At 45.6% G+C, this 17,409-nt stretch overlaps 1 protein-coding gene across 3 annotated transcripts in view; it reads left to right on the top strand.

The window, feature by feature from the left end:
- The first annotated feature begins 2,827 nt into the window (after window positions 1-2,827).
- Window positions 2,828-17,409, top strand: part of PAK2 (p21 (RAC1) activated kinase 2) — a 78,304-nt gene continuing 63,722 nt past the window's right edge. The window contains exon 1 of one of the 3 annotated variants that reach the window (XM_014596926.2): window positions 2,828-2,907. The gene's annotated coding sequence lies outside the window, so the exon portion shown is untranslated. The other 2 variants (XM_006267021.3, XM_019499839.2) reach the window with 2 other exon arrangements.

Raw genomic sequence — 17,409 nt, 5'->3', positions numbered from 1 at the left:
TGTTTGGGCACGTGCACCGAGGCAAAAATCCCCGGCTCAAATTTGTGCCAGTCCTATTTGAGCTGGTGCAAGCATGCATGTCTGCATGTGTGGATGCACCCCAAATGTCTGAACTCTTAAATATTCCCTTAGTAAAGCAGTCCGTGGCACTTTAAAAGCAGCAGGCCAAAACTCATTTTGAGTCAGAGGCAGGCCAGCACTTCCAACCCAGATGCCTCTGCCACCATTTCTCCCTGATGTTTCTCCCCACCACCTGTCCACAGCATGGGCTAAGCCTCCTTGGGTGCTGGAATGCTACAGAATACTACCTCTATGACTCGATAAAATGACTCTGGGTTGGATCCAACTCATGGGCCATAGGTTGTTGACCTGTGCCTTCATAAAAAAGGCTGTCTTTAAGTTAAATGGAGTTCTTGTTTTTGTGCATGTCTAATGTGCCAGTGTTTCCCATTATGACTGATACCTGGAGAACTGTGGTGACTGCCATATCATAAAATCATAGAAAATTAAGGTTGGAAGGGATGATAGGAGGTCATCTAGTCCAACCCCCTGCTCAAAGCAGGACCATCCCCAGGCAAGAATTTGTCTAGCCAAGTCTTAAAAACCTAAGGATGGACATTCCACAACCTTTTTGGGTAGTCTGTTCCAGTGCTTTATTACCTTCCTAGTGAGAGAGTTTTTCCTAATATCTAACCTAGACTTCCCTTGCTGCAACTTGAGACCTTCCTTGTTCTGTCATCTGCTACCACTGAGAACAGTCCAGCTCCATCCTCTTTGGAAGCACTTTCAGGTAGTCAAAGGCTGCTATTAGATCCCCTCTCAGTCTTCTCTTCTCCAGATTAAATAAAACCAGTTCCCTCAGCCTTTCCTCATAAATCATGTGCTCCAGCCCTCTAGCCATTTTTGTTGTTTCCTGCTGGACTAATTTGTGCACATCCTTTTTGTAGGGGAGAGGAGACAAAGCTGAACACAGTAGTTCAGATATGGCCTCACCAGTGTTGATTAGAGGGGAATAATCACTTCCCCTGATCTGCTGGCAACTTGTGAAGGAGTAATAAGGCAGCTGCTTTGGAATTTGGGAAACGGGAAGAAGGAATAGTGGTGTTGAGTAGTGTTGTGCTCTCTGCTGTTCAAAGCTGTCCTGGAAGTCAGCTAAACATAAAGCAGACTTAGTGCTTCTAGACCTGTGCAGTTAAAATCTCTGGAGTCAGGCTCCTGTCATGGTTTATGGGCCTACAAATCATGGGTGGGCTGGGAGGTCATATTCAGGTTCTGGCCAAGTCATGATTGACCAGTAGGTTGCTGACTAAATGGTTGTTGCTGCTTCTGTTGCCACATAAAGGCAGTAGGAAGATGTGGTGATTTACCCCATGAGTAGTGGAGGATGGCAACAGGTACACTGCTGCCATTTTCAGTGTTTGAGCCTCCACTCTCCCCCAAGACCCTTTAGTTGCTTTAGAGAGGAATGGAAAACTAAGCTGTGAGCTGCCCAGCAGTTGTCTACACACTTGAGGCACCACAAGGCCCTAACGGGCAATGCAAGGGTTAAGCCTTCAGCAATGGTGACAGAGGAACTGGCTCCTTCCAAAACCTTAAGGGCAAGAAGCAGGATGAGTGAAGTGTATCTGCAGGAATTTGAAATGTGACCACCTGGTGCTCCAGACATCCTTTCATAACTGTCACAAACCCAGAATAAATGACCTCACTCATGTCTTTTATTTCAGAGAGACGCCTGGATTCCAAGGAGACAGTGCGTAAATGCTTTTGAATCAACAAAGTAAGTATTGAGGAAACCTATCCAGTTTCAAAGGAAATTCAGGAAGGCAGAAGTCATTGGTTTTAGACACAAGTTTAGATGAGGAGAGCTCCCCCTTCATCTCTACCTCTCTCTGTCAGCTCTCTACAGGTCTCTGACAGGGCTTCTCAACCCTTTTCGGCTCGTGGCACCCCTTGGAAAATGCCAGCTTAGTTTGCACTTGTTTTCTGACTGCAGAAGCGGAGCAGTTCTTCTCTTGCAAAGAACTCAAAGCCCACAATGGGTGACAGTGGTTTTAACACCATGGCTCCCTCCTAGCTGGGGATATCTGATGAACCAGTTTCCACATCTAGCGGTGCTAACGTTATGTGGCACCCTTGACGGGAGAGAATCGCTGGTCGCCCCTGGGTGGGAATCACTGGACCCCAAATTGCCAGCTGCTGGTAGGGTGCTGTGCAATCACCAGCTGGCTGCTTCCTCTGGCTCGTTAGTCACTGCGGGTGCTTGATTTGCACCCTTGCAACTTGCGTGCCCTCGCCTGATGCTAGCAGGGCCTGCTATGGGGGGACGGTAGTAATGATTTTGCCCTTTGGGGGCCTGTGTGAATCCCTGCCTGTCTTCTCCTTCTCTCTGCCCCGAAGCCAGGGAGAGAAGTGCTGCCCCTTCCCCCCGGCAGGGAATCCCGGGCTTCCGTGTACCAGAAACCCCGGCCGAGTTAGGCTCTGACACTTATTCTCGTTCCTACGGGAAAATTGCCGTTTTTGGTCGTCAATAAGGCCCATGATCCTCTGGCCATGGCTCAGCCTTCAGAAGGGGTGCGGGCGTGCCCAAGCGTGCAGACCCCCGGGCAGTGGGGCCCGGTGCAGCACGGGCCTCGTGACGTCACGGGGGAGGGCTCCCGCCGCTTGGGACCGCGGTCACCTGACAAAAGTTGCCGGCTCCAGTCCCCAGCAGGCCTCGCGCCCCCTGCTTCTCCCCCCCCCCCCGCGCGGTGCACGCTGGGAGTTGTAGGCTTCTCGCGCCCCACAGCACGTCGGGAACCGTAGTTCCTCCCATTCCGCTGGTGACGCACGGCCGGCCCCGCCCCTTCCCCTCCCGGGCTGTGGCCACGCGCGGCGGTTCCGCTTCCCCCTCCGGCCGCCGCCGCCTCGGTGGGTCCCGCCGCCGCCGCCATTGTAGCAGGTTCCCGCCCCGACCCGCCCCAGCGCCCCCTCGGCGGCCTCCCGGAGGCGGGAGCCCCGGGCGCTGCCGGTGAGTCGGCGGGGGGCTCCCACCTGCCCGCGCCCCTGTCCGGGGGGGGAGGGAGGGGAAGTCACGTGTGCGACCAACGGCCTGCGGGGGGGCGGGGCGCTCCCGCACCGGGACAAAGCGGGGGCGCCGGGGGGCTGTGGAGCGAAGCCCCCCGGGGTGCCCGCGTGTGCATGGCTGCAGCAGGTGCGGGCGGGACACGCGTGGGACGGCTCCCCAGAGCTGGGGCCGCTGCCGGGCCGCCGCCGCCGCCCTCTTCCCGCTCTGCTTCCTTTCGACTGCGGGGCGCCGGCCGGGTCCGTGTGTCTGTCCTGCCCCACTGCCCGGCCCAGCGCTGCGTGGAGCCCGGGGCTGCTCTTGTTGCCTGGCCGCCGGGCCAGGGCAGGGCAGGGGAGGGAGGAGTTTGTGACGGAGGAGAAAGTCTGGGCTGAACGGCTCCCGCTGTGGGCTGCAGTCCTTGCCTGGCTTCCCGCGCGGGGCAGGGGTGCTTGCTTAAGGCTGAGCTGCCGCGGAAGTTATTTCACTCGTGGAGCAGAGAATTGAACTTGGCCTCAGATCTGGGTGATGTGATAGAGCAGGTGCTAGCCGTGGGGCAGAGCTGCCTGCCGAGCAGGGGCCTGGGTGGCGGGGCCGTGCCCGGCTGTTGCTGCAGGGTGGCCAGTGCTTCACCTGTACTGGGTCATTTTGGCGCTGCCAGACAATGGTGCTGACCCCTTCCCTAGGGCTAGAAGGGCTGTCATTCCTCTGTCGCAGCCTAGCATGACTGATTGAGGAGGGCAGTGCAGAAACCCCAGAGCTACTCTTCTTGAGTTGTGCATGAGTAAAGTCTTTAAAGGTTAATTAAAAAGCTCTCCCTCTTGTTTTAGAGGAGGGGTGTCAAACTCCCCTGTGCTCTGGGCTGGATCCAGGCTGTGGGGCTCCTTGCAGGCCAGATCTAGCCTGGGGTACACAGTGCCAGTAGTTCTGGCTCTGACCTGGGGCCCATGGCAGCAGCAGCTCCAGCTCCTGACACACGCCCCATTCTAGAGCTGGGGTTGCTTCCCCCACTGATGCTGCTCCATGCCCCCTGCAAAGGTGGCAGCTCCAGCTCTGATCTGGGGCATGCAGCAGTGCTGAACAGCAAAGTGGTTGGAGGAGTAAGGAGGCCGTATCTGCCCTAGTCCAGCCTCCTGCTGCTTCATCACCAAGTTCACCACGGGCAAGTGCCCCAGGTTCTGCAGCGGGCCATTCCCCCTAGCCACATCCCCATTTTCTGGTGGCCCAGAGGGCTGGGTAGAACAGCTTCATGGGTCATGTTTGGCAGCCCTGTTTTTAGAGGAAGGAAAAGTGTATTGTACTTGAGTATTTCATTTTTTTTGGATGCACTTGTGAAACAGCAGGTTATGTTCTCTGTGGCTTCTTAACTCTGAGCTAGGCTACGTGTAGGCTTGCTTGTTAAGAAGCTTGGTTGGTTTAATGAATAATATCCTGAGTGTGCAAGTGTCAGCTAATACATCTTGGGTGCTAAGGCAGAACCACGTCAGAAGTCTTGGTATTGTAACTGCTTGCTGTTCTGTGCAGTGCTAACCCACAGTGATTAGAAGCTGATTGGCTGGGAGGAAACTGCACACATGCAGTTATCTTGCAAATGCCCTTCTGGGGAGTTTTTTCCTCTGGAACAGGTGGTATTTTCTCTGTAGGAAATGGGAGAGTGAATTACATAGACTAGTGCTTTGACCATGTATGGCAATATTAAGCTTTATGGCACTGACTGAATCCTTACCTTAAAAAAAGTAGACTTTTGCTCTGTTTAAAATGTCAGTCCTTAAATAATATGCTTTTTTTTAAACACGTGCATTTAAAATACTTCTTTGTAAATATTGAAGATGACAGGTATGGTCCTAGCTACTGCCAGTCATTTATTTAGGGGTATGAGAGGTTGCACAGGTCTGACTTAGAGATATTTTTGGTTTGGTTTGGCCTCATTCCCTTCTCATTTTCTTTCATCTCTGCCTTCATCGTCACTTTTTGGGTAGAAAGTTCGCTGTAGGGCCATGTCAAATGAAGAACCTGGTCCAGTAGTTACTTGTGTGAAGATGCCAGCTGTTGGGGTCTTGGGCTGGGACCCAAGCAGCACCTTATAAATAGTCTTGTCTGATTGAAATGGACAGGTAGGGAGAAAAAAAGAAGGATAGCAGGGCATGGAGCTGGTGTAGAAGAGAGGTCCCTGGCATAAGTCAAAGATCCTTAATATTCATTAGCAGCTCAGACCCCTGTGAGGAGTGGAGGAAGTTTGTAAGAAATAGTTCAGGTGTGTAAACAAGTTTTTGCAAAGGCTGTTTTGTAGGATGACTCAGATGCTGTGTGGAGCAATGTCTAGATAGATTGATTTATAGTTTGGACACATTCATTGAGAAATGCATGGCTGAGGATTGTTCCAAGCCCCTCTGACAGGTTCCTTCCAAGGTATTTCAGAGTTCTGTAAAATATGAAGTCATATAACTATAGTTATACATGTCTTGTCAAGTGCCAATGACTGGATCAGCACTGTACAAATATTTTAAGGTCAATTAAATATACTGTTGACAGTTCTAGTAGGGGAAAAAACAAATTGAGAGGCACTTGTCAGGCTTTTTATTCAAGAGTTCATTCAGTCTAGAAACTTACTGTGAACAATTTCAATCATCTTTTTCCGTGTGAAAACAGACTCACTTTGGACCAACAGGGTGGTTCCAAAAGAATACAGAAAGCTGACTGTCCTTTTGAACCTTTCCCATTTTAACTAGAAGGCATTTCTTGGAAATGTAAGCTGAGTTGGATTCTCAAGAACAAATCTGTGGTTGTCTGGTGGAGTCTGGAAGATATTACTGTGCAATAAACAAGGGTAGCTGATAAATTGCAAATAAAAATTGCCAGTGCAAACGTTACAGAGTGAAGGACTCATAATACTTAAGTGTGTATGGGTGGGGTCGGTTGTATCTGTTGTATGATGAAAAGAAAGCATGCTTAATTCTTGCATGTTAGTTAAAGTAGTAGGATGTGCTAAAGGTTCTGACATTAAAATGAGATTAGTTCAGTCAGTGAACTAGTTGAAGATTGGATCATTGCCTTATTGAGTGGCACTGATCTTTAAGCCTTTAAGTTTTTAACTTTAAGACTTTACATTGCTCAAGGTTGATATCTTAAAGCAAAGTTTCATAGCAAGTCTTAATTATGCTAGTCTAACTAGATGCTGATTGGTCCCTTTGCTGCCTGTATTCAGTTTATACTTGTGTAGCCTGTCATGGGGAGATGTGACTGCTGTTCCCAGCTGTTCATCTGACCTGTTATATCCTTATACAAATCCTTTCTTTGTCCTTCCAGCTGGGCAGTGGGTTTATCATCTAGCCTTTAAAATTTCACACTTCCTTGCCAAAGGCTGATACAAAGATGGGGGTCCCTACCAGCAAGGTTTCCGAGCAGCACTATTGTACTTGTCTTTTCCCGTTGAAGAGGGAGAAGTTAGTGGGATTCTTGCTAGGAGTCTCTTTTATAAACCATGCTGGTGTTCTCCATATTTTGTATTGGCTTCTGGCAAGTATCACCTCTTGCTGCTGAGGAAGAAACTTCCTGTCTCACCAGCACCTCTGAGGCATCTTGTTGCAAGTATACTTCTGCTTCTGTACCCTTCCTGTAGAGGCTGGGGGAGGGGATTAAGTCTTCAGTACTCCTTCCCCTCCTCAGTCCTCTTGGTTCCTCTTCTCCTCTGACTAATGCTTGTACTTGTGTTCCCAGAAAGCAGTACTGTATAATTAACAGAGACTCCTGGTCCCATGGTGGTTCTGCCGCCCCCCCCTGCAGCAGCAGGACCTGGGCAAGGCAATGGGCTCCCAGTAGCTCCCATCACTGCAGACTGGACAAAGAAGGCTCCTCAGAGATGTGGGGCCAGGCCCTCCCCAGAAGGAAGAATACAGCACACTTGGTGAAGGCTGCCCCACTGGGACTGGACCCCCCTCCTCCAGGGAAAGCTGGGGAGAGCCTGGCTTGTCAGCACGGAGGAGCCTTCCAAGTCTGGGGCACAGCGGTAGGAGGTTCAAGGAACCCGTTGCCCTACCTGGGCTTCACTACTGCAGGGGGGCTGGACAGACCCACCATGGGGCCAGGAGTCTTACTGCTGTGTTGGGAAGACCCTACCTGGCCCCTTTTGGGGGCACCTCCCTCCCTGTGGCGGTGGAATCTGGGCATAGGAGAGTTCCTGCTCAGGGGGGTGAGGATAGGCTGTGGCTCTGCAGCTGGGCAGTGGCCCCTAGTGGCTCCGCTGTGCCCGCTGACTTCTGCCCTTAGCTCCCTGCCAGTGGCTTGGCATAAGGGGCTGGGGCTATTCCTGCTGGAGGTCACTTGTTGGTTAAATGGTTAACCAATAGTTCATTGGAGGTGGTAAAAGGGATAATTTTTTAAACAATATTTACACTCCCACTTTGCAACTGTTAGAGCTATGAACTTTATTGAAAAAATTCTGCATCAATTGATGGCTAGGCTTCCTTTTTCTTTTTAGACCAATAGTCCTTTTGCTCACTATGGTTTTTAGTCTAGAATGTACGGGCAGGCCTTGCAGGCCGTGAGCCCAGGACCATGTCCGTGAGGCCCAGGTGTTCGGGCCAACCTGTACATACTCTTTACTGGCCCCGATTTGTCACCCTCCCTGGAATAAACGCCTCTTAAAGTCTTTTTAGACCAAGCAGATGGGCTGCTTGTCAGAGGTAGGGTGGAATATTGAAGCTCCTTTCAAAGTAAATGCGTTTAATTACCTTTATAAAGCATTTTCAGGTTCATGGAGAAAAACACACTATTTAAACTGCTAGTTACCTATTACAGTGCTTAGAAGCATTGTAACCAGTTCACCTATGTGGATAACCTATTATGTATTTCCCAGGGTTGTGTTAGTAAATAGACCATTTTCTCCTTTAAAAAATGGATCTAATTGGAGTTAGTTTGCCATTGGAGGCTAACAAATGGGATAAATGAAGGACTTGGTAACTATGTTGTTCTGTTGTTGATGCCCAGATTTTCAGTTTTTAAAACCAATTAGCTTGCTACTTATTAACATCGGGGCAGAACTGTGCTTGAAGGGATTTGATTGAAAAGAGAGTAGCTTGGGAGTCTCTCATTGTTTCTTGTCACAAAATACATTTTAAAGCATGCTTGTCATGAATGGGTATAGATAAATGCTTTCCTCCCTTTCAGGTATTTTATTCCAGAAGATCATTTATAGTTTATGGTTGAATTTAGCTACAGGGCCTGCCAACTTTTCTTTTGCGGAGGCAGGTTTACTCAGGGTTACATACTTGAATGGGAGGTATTGGCTTGTTATTGAAATATATTATATTGTCCTGGAAAATTAGCAGTTGCCTGTTGCCAACAAACTGTTGTTACGTTTGATTCTTGAATCGGAGCAGTTCTTACGTCCATGAGTTAATGAAGTCAACCGTGTTCTTTTTCTGCGTCTACTTCTGTCGTAAGATATATTTTATACTTATTACAGGTACAGGGTCTGGGAACCTGGTGAAGCAAATGCAGAGTGTTCAATGGTGCTGCTGGTGTTCAATGCCAATCTGAAATACAAGTGATGGCAATTAATGGGAAAAAATACCTTGGTCTTACTGTAGTTGAAGAAATAGGGCACGGCAGGGACTTGGGAGCCTTTGTTACGTCTGTGGCATTTGATAAGCCAGCTTTCTTCTCTCTCCCTGTTTCCCTTAGTACTTGGCTTGTCTAATGTAAGCCTTGTGGGATATGGTCTGTGACTTACATGTTTGTACATTGCCTGGTACATTGAGATCACCACTTCAGTGGTTCTGGCTATGGCTCCTAATGTCATAACAATAGTAATGTGACTTCATAGAATGACAATGGTTAAATCCATTCACAAGTTAGAGATCCCCTCTGGAAAGGGAAAGGTATTGATGGTATGTTTGCTTTGAAGCAAGCCAGAAGACATGGGTCTGATCTTTCAGGTTTGATGTTTGGACCACCAGTTGCATATTTCAGATTTGATATTTTGTTGGTTATTTGAAGAATCTGATATGTTCTATTAGTGACTTGTGGGCTGGCATTTGATAAACAGTATTGAGTTAATATTCTACAGTTAGCATCTCTGTTTTTCTTGGGGCTTTCTGAAATTGCCTGTCATCCTAGTAATAAGTACATGCAAGCATATTCAATATTTCATTGTATGATCAAATGTTTTATTTGTCAGGTTTATCTAAATAATTTTGATGAAATGTGGCTCAAAGTAGGGGACCAGGAAGTGTTTTTGACAGACTGAAATACATTTTAAAAAGTAGTATATTGTGGTGTTAGATATACTTTGATATAATACAGTCTTTTTCTCCTGCAATGACTGCTGAAGTGAGCAAGAATAAGGGCAGCTGGCTGATGTTTTAGTGATGCAGTCTCTAAATGTTTCTGAAATTACTATGCAGTCTTTAAATGTTTCTGAAATTTTTTCCTTCCTGTTAAGGTGAGGGTACTGCATTAATGTCTGACTCACTGTGCAACCACAAGTTTAAACACACCCACTAGCTTGCAACTGTCAGCAGATATGGTTTCAGAGGTTTTTGATGGGGCAAGTCACCATGGTTCAGACATCTGGTCCAGTGTATTGGGGCTTATTTCAGAAATCTATTTTTTGCCATAGGGAAGATTTCCTTCTTCCTAATATCCTCTTGCCTTTTTTTAATGTTCCTTTTTCTAAAGGAAATACTGTACAGCAGGTGCATTAAATAAATGGAGCTGTTTCTGGAAGGGTGCATATTTTTGTTAATTGTTTCACCCTCTAAGACTTTCTCTTGGAAAAAGTCCCTGGAAGTGCACAAGTTAGAGGGTGGGGTGACCAACTTATGGAAAAATCACTTTTCTTCCACACCTCCCTGGTGTTGGTGGCTGAGGCAGAATGGTTTATCCTTGTTCTAAAGATATACTACAAGGATCTTAGTTTGCAATGACTTGGACTTGAAATTAACTGGTTGGGCACTCATTAAAATGTTTTTTGGTCTGAAAATGTTGATTTATTGAAACTATATTTGCAGAAAGAGTTGTTTTAAATGCATCTTTGATGTTTGGAATTATTTTTGTTTTGAAATTTTACTCATACTAAAAGTAAGGATTACAAGGTTTAGTTGAAATGAAATACTTTGAAATTACTGAAAGAAAATGGTTCAGTTGATATTATCTGAATTTGTCAGATTATAGTGCATGTGGAATTAGCACTTCGATATTTTTGCTGTGAATCTGGATGGCAAACGTCAAAACAAATCTCAAACTCTCATATGAAAAAACAGGACTGACCCAGAATTCTTTGGGTGTTGTTGTGGACAGCATGGCTTATGTTTGCAGTTGATGAGCTGTAGGACCACAGAGCAAAACTGAATAGGCGTGTCCTTGTGTTTGAATTGTGGATAAAACACTTTTAAATAGAAGAGAAATTCTGGATGTATTTTTAATGAGGCTGAGTCTTTATGAAGCCAACAGTGATTTCAGTTGTTTCTCTTTTACTTCCTTTCCCATCAGAATGGATCATATTGAGTGTCCATGCCTAAATGGGACAGATGAAAACTTCCTCCAGATCTAGCCAGAAAGAGCTAAAAGCTGTTCCTCTTCCTTGCCTGCACTGAGCACATTGCCTCCAGGGTTTCCTGTCTCTGAGCTCAGGATCTCTTCTCCGTCTTTTTCTGCTTAACTCTTTAACATTTGATTGGCTGTAAATCTGGTTCAGAGGCCTGGTATTAAGCTTGCTTGCCATGGTTACCAATACACCTACCATCATGTTTTCTGCAGTCCCCAATGAGGCTTGAATACGTTTCCAGACACTTGGGTTTGTTCTTCAGCTGTTTACTGGACAAGGTGATACAACAAGTGGAACGAAGACATCTATCAGTGAAGTACAAGGGCAGTGCTCTGAATTCCAGGCTCCATTTGTTTTCTTACTGCTGTATAAGGACAGTGTCTGTGACTTTTTAAACCAAGGTTTGACCTTGTACCCTGATAGGAACTGTCTTTTTGGATGAGCCTCTAGGTATTTGTTGGTGTTTGTATTCAAAATGTTATGTCTGTCTAGCTGGCAGAAAGAAGGGGACAAAAGCTTTTTCTTATTGTCCCCATGTTAGAGTTAAATGACTTGTGCAAGAGAAGGTTCTGTGCTACTCTACTTCCTGGCCCTCTTTTTGGGGGATTTCCCTGTTAATAATTTGAGTTAATTTTTGCTTTAGTAGTTGCTTGGGAAGGCTCAGAACCACATGGAAATAATGTTGTTTTTGACTAGTTCACTGCTGCTTACAGAGTCTGAGTAGCTAGAATGGTAACTCTTTTGTTTAGCAAAAAAAATAGGAATATGAGCAGCAAAGAGTCTATTTGTGCAAATTCTAAGGTTATTTTTCATTTATACCCACCCCATTTACAACCAAAAAGTCATTGCAGATAAATTAGAGACTTAATCTTTGCAAAAAGAAAGAAATCCCTGTACTTGGCCAGTTAGGTTTTCTTGGCCAAGACATGATTTCAGTGAATTTACAAGTAGATGCATACATTTTAAGGCCACAAGTTACCGTTATGGTTTAATAACTGGACTGTATTATCCCCATTTTGTAGATGAGGAACTGAGGCACAAAGAATGAGTGACTTGTGCAAGGTCATGCAGGAAGTCTGTCAGGGCTTGGAATTAAATCTACTTGTCCTGAATCTCCTGCCACTGTTGTTAGTCTTAATAAACAAGACCATCCATCTGTATTCTGCTGCTTTGTACATGCAGTGCACCTCAGTAATGGAATAAGTATTCTTACGAGGGAGGGAGTAGTGCATGAGCATTCCTTGGTAATTTGGTATGACAGACTGGTAAGCCTCCTAGGTAGACATGCTTTTAATAATAGGGTGCACCTCCTTGTCTCATCTAGTACATTTGCCCTTGGGAGACTGAATGTGTGGTGCTGATTAGTGTGGAGGAAATGCTACTGGGCTTCCAACACAGCCTTTTTTGGGGAAGAGCTGGGAGAAGGAATTCTTGAAGAAAAACAATTGTGGAGGATCAGCTTCCACCCTAAAAAGAAATAAAAATTGCAGTTCCAGATGCTTTCAGGGTGCAAGTTAAACTGGTTTGCCAGGATATTCATTTTAAGATGAAACACAATCTTCACCATGCTTAATTTTATTGTGGTAGTGAAGTGATAGGTCACAGATATCAAACCAAGGTGATTTAAAATTAGGTACCTAAACGCATATTTAGACAGCAAAGTGGCCTGCTTTTCAGACTGTTTATGGCTTTCATGTTGTTCTGCACTATTGAAAATCACTGCAATTTTAGTTGGGTGTCTGAATATGGAATCATAGAAATTAGGGTTGGAAGAAAACTTGAGACCCAAGTCACCCTTTGAAAAACTCCAGCTCTTAGCTTTTGCTTACTTCTTGAGCATGGAAAAATAACATAGCAATTCTTCTATTGCAAAGAATTCAGACCACAAGTCAGAATGTTTTGACATTATGGATTTCTATTTGACATTTTTGGTGTTCTCTGAATCATTGTTAGGCATTTGAACACCTAATAGCACTAATATTGTGTGGCACCCTTAAACAGTTGTCATGGTACCCCAGTGTGCTTGTACCACCGGTTGAGAATCATAGATATAACCTGCTTTTAAAATGTCCAGTGAAGGGAGGTTGTGATTATATAGGAACTTACGCCCCTTGGTTTGAAAATTTTGCTGAAAGTCCTCTACCAAGAGAGGTTAAATATTAGTTCAGTTCTCTGTGAATAGATGTAAACATTTTCTTTTTCCAGTTTCAATCACTCCTGTGGCCACTTTCAGTTCAAAACGTGTTTCTGAATTGTTGAGCTGGACGTATTTCAGCCAGCAGATGAGAAGTAAGGTACACAGACGGCTTTAGCATTTGTAGGTCTCTTGAACAAAATACTAGTACTTTTTTCCATGGGAGCTCTTTGATAGGAAATAAATGCAAATGTTTACATTAGATTAAATATTAGTTTGAAAGTGGCCAGCTTTGCATGAATACTGACACTCAAAAACAAGTTGCAATAAATCTCTCTGACAGCATCCCAGATTTAAACTTAAAGGATAAAGTATGGAAATGTATATGATAGAAAGTATTTTGGCCTAGTCTCCTTTTTGCTTGAGAGGCTTGGGTTATGGGTACAGGATTCCCAGGACTTTTATTCTCTTCCCTCATCCAGTGTCAGTTGGTTACTTATTCTTTGCAGTAAGTAGATTTGTGATCCATGCAGCCAGGAAATTCATATAGTAAACCAGATTAATTTTTTTCTACTTTGAGGGAAATGCAAATAATGGCAGATGATGTAGTAGTGGCCAGTTGTTATAGGTTGATAATTGGCCCCACCCAGTTTATCTTTATCTCTAGGGGAGTTTTCAAGACCTTCCCTCCCCACCCATAGGAGTTATGAAGGGCAGGGCTGGTACCAGAGGAAGTGTGGCGATAGCATAGCAGAAAACTTAGACATCTAAGTACCAAAAAATAATTAGGTAGTACTACAACACTATTAATGTTGCTATATTGTCAATGAAAACGAATGCAACTCTGGCTTTACCTGGAAATGCTTCACGCTGTAGGCCTGGATCCAGTTTTGTAAATCAGCTTTGGAGATGAGATAAATAATCAAGGTTGCTGTTGAAGAAAGCTACCTAACAGCTACGGATGTAGTATTTAAGTAATCTTCAGGGTTGGGGTGTTAAGACATCTCTGTTCAAATTAATTTTAAATAAACAAATCTGGGTTTTAGTTCTCCTCTGTGCTATATGCCATAAACCAGCATTTTTCCCAATCTCTGTTCCTTGTGTCCAGATGGAAATGAACTGATGGAACTGCTGGGTGGAATCTTGTGATGCAGCCTGACACCAAAACACAGCCCTCCCTCCTCTTGTCATCTCCCAGTATTGATTGCTGGGCCAAGACAATGCTACTAACTCATTACTTTATGAATTTAGATTTATTCCCAACTTACCTGAAAGCATTGTGGGTCTGGTTGAGAGGTTGGTTAGGAAGCCTTGATGTGTTTTGTCTGGTTATTCCCTGAACTCTCCAGACAGTTCCAACCAGTTTATGGAGATAGAAAAACTTGAAAATGGTTTGGGTGCTTTTTGTTGCAAGTGGATGAGTGGACTCTGGATTACAGCTCTGGTATCTCACTCGTTCTAACTCGCTTTTGCTTCATTTTTGCATATTTTACCTTGAAAGGATGAATTCTCTACTTTTTGTCTTTTACTTGTAGCATCATATGGTTTATCTCCCTTTGCATGGGAATTAAATGGGAACTATTTTTAGAACCTGGAGTTTATTTCAAGCTGCAGAATTGGCCTGGTGTATACCGTCCCTGGCAGCTTGTGCCATCTGAACTGATGTTTTATAGCCTTAAATGTGGCTGCTGAGATATCAAGCAAGTCTGCCTGCCATTAGCATGCTCTTAGCACTGTCCCTAGATGCCCTTCTGGAGCATACAGGAGCACTGGCAAGCAGAGTTGCTATGTTTTGGCTTTTCTTAATTTCTTATGGAAAATTGGATTGGATTGGAAGGGGAACAAGAAGGGAAAACAAAATGGTCATGGCTTGTTTGTGTTAATCTTATTTCCCTGCGATAATAAGATACAGACTTTTAAAAATCATTTGCACAAGCATTCTTTTTCCTTTATCACTCTTGATATTTAAGTCTTTGGTACATCTTACTATTGCCATATATATTGTTTTGTCCTGATGCAGTTTAGATGCGACTTGCAGTATTTTGTTTCTTGCCTGAGAATTTGTTGTGAATGATGGGAGTACTTCTGTTGCGTATCTTTTTGGTGAAGTAACTGGTGGCAGGCATATTCTTTTGCATGTGTGGTGGTTCCAACTTCTGTAGGCCCAGGAAGTGAGAGATTAGGTGTCTAGATTTACAAAAATATTCTAACTAGAAAAGTAAGTTTTTCTTCAGGAATTTTAGTTGGGACTGGTGATTAAAAACGGATTTACCTGTCTTCCTCCCAGGAAGCGTTTTGATTTAGCAAGACTGAACACATTTCCTAGCCTACTAGAACAGCCATCACTGCCCTATGAAATTCTCAATAGGGAAAAATGTGTTGATTTTCCTTTTTCTTTCATATTCTTTTGTTTCTTAGTCTGTGTAGTGTCAGATATATTGCTTTTATACATTAAAGCAAATAAAAGCTTTGAGATGGGTTTTCTGTGTCAGGCACTTTATACTATGAGTAGAAGAATCCTGACAAGGATTATGCAGTCTGAATTTCCCCTTACAGCAGATGCCATGCATAAAGCATTTTGACACTATGACAAAGCTGCTGAGCTGTTTGTAGTTGTTTTTTGTTTTCCCATGATACGCGTGAATGCCACAGTCCCTGATATAGGAATCCTGGTACATGGCCATCAACATAGGTCACCCTCTTAAAATTACAGTGGAGAAACACTGGTTGTAGGTAACTGCTAAAGCTGGTGTTTTATGTGCTGTGAGGGTGCTGCCATGTATAATACAGATGTTTAACTCTGTGCAACTCTTTTGAAATGGCTACTGTAATTTACATCCTGTTTTTGTAACAGAATTAAAGTGTGTAAGAATGTCAGATCAGAAACAAGTTTTTAAAAGTAAATCATTATAATAGTAAAATAAGGCACATTGTATAAACTTTGTAGTTGGAGTATAACATTTCTTATCTTTATAAAAGTATTTAATAAAAATATAAACTGCAAGTTCTGTGATCACATATTCAGAGATGGCCTTCAGTGTCTGAATAGTCTAAACAAGAATGAGGTCAGAGTTTGCACTTCAGATGTTCAGAAAGTGATTAGAAGTGTTCTCTAGTACTTGAGTGAAAAAGTATGTTAGAAGAGAGTGTAGTACTAAGGTAGCTGAGCAGAGAGAGGTAGTTAGCAGGGGTGCACTGATAGAGATTTTGGGGGCTGATACCGATTTTTAAGGAGGCATATTGGCTGATACCAGATTTCCAATACAGCTGCGTGCAGCTGGTATGTCTGTTGTGGTGGAAGGGGGGGGGGGGGGGGGGACAGATCAATGCTCCCTGCAGTGAGGGAGGGAGTGGGGCAGACGCTGCCCAGCCGGTGCTGGGCGGGTGGGCAGGCATGGGATGGAGTCGTGGCTTGTCCAGGTGGAGGGAGGGTGAGAGGAGCGGGGGCAGCTCACGCCACTGTGTGCACCTCGGTAGGGCATGGGTGGGGTGCCCCCAGATCTGGGTGGGCTGAGGCCAGGGCTGTGCTGGGTTCTTTTCAGTGGCAGCTGGGTTCAGAGCAGGTAGTAGCAGCACTGGGAAGGGGCTATGGAGGGAGGGGCTGCAGCCACCCCAAATTTTGCTGTAGCCCACACCCCAGTGCCCTTCCTCTCAGAACCGCTGCCTGCCCTGATCCCAGCCGTTGCTGAGAAGAGCCTGGCGCAGCCCTGGCTCCAGCTTGCAGCTGCTGCCTGCCTGCCCTGCCCCACGCAGATCCAGGGGCACCCCCCCTCCCTGACCCCGTGCCTTCCCTCTGCCTTCCCAGTGGAAGCTGCCCCCAGATGAGCCGGGGCTCCATCCCACACCCCGCCTTGCCCTGCCCTGCCCTGGCTGGGCAGTTTCTGCTTCAGCTCCTGCCCCACTCTCTCCCTCCCTCACAGCAGGGGGTGTTGATCTGCCCCCCACCCCCCCATGCCTCTTTCCTCCTAACTTCCCTTCCACCACAACAGACTTACCAGCTGCATGCAGCTCTTCAAGCTGCAGGGCTGTGCTCCTTGGTGCTTGGGTGCTGCACTTTGGCTCCGTGCATACATAAGTATTTATCGGCCAAATTATCGGCAAAAATCTGCCTGTGGCTCCATCCCACGCCCTGCTCCAGCCCCATTCTCTCCCTCACTGTGGGGAGTCTCAATTTTTTCCCCCGCTTCCCACCCCCCTTGTCCCTTTCCTGACTCCAGAGACTTACATTCTAGACACTGGTTTCCACTCTGCCAGGCTGTATATTGGCATTCTTTATCAGATGTTTGTGTGTATAATAGGTGGAGTTGGCAACACTAACTTACATCAAGGCTGTCTAGTTGTTTATATCTTTGCCAGGCATTTGGGCTAATATTTTCTGTGCTGGTTGTCTGTGTCAGACTGATTTATTTCAAAGTTTGTCTTGTTTTGCCATGAGTGGGCAATTGGAGCAGGCAAGGGTAATGAGGCTAGGGATGGGGTGAGAAGATTGGCACTTACCTGTTAGGTAGGGGTGGAGCTGGGATGAGGAAATGTGGGTGAGGAAGAAATAGTCAGGAATTGGTTAGAGCAGGGGTGACAGACATTCAGCCCATTGAGCTGTCTCATCTAGCCTACTGGGCGCCTGGAGCAGCCAGGAATTTGGTGTCCTGGCCAGTCAGCAGTGTTAACTTCTACAGCTCCCTGAGCCAA

Source organism: Alligator mississippiensis, chromosome 7 (genome assembly GCF_030867095.1).
Source record: "Alligator mississippiensis isolate rAllMis1 chromosome 7, rAllMis1, whole genome shotgun sequence".
Lineage (NCBI taxonomy): Eukaryota > Metazoa > Chordata > Crocodylia > Alligatoridae > Alligator > Alligator mississippiensis.
Note: the sequence above shows the minus strand (reverse complement) of the source record. Positions and strands in the feature narration are given on the sequence as shown.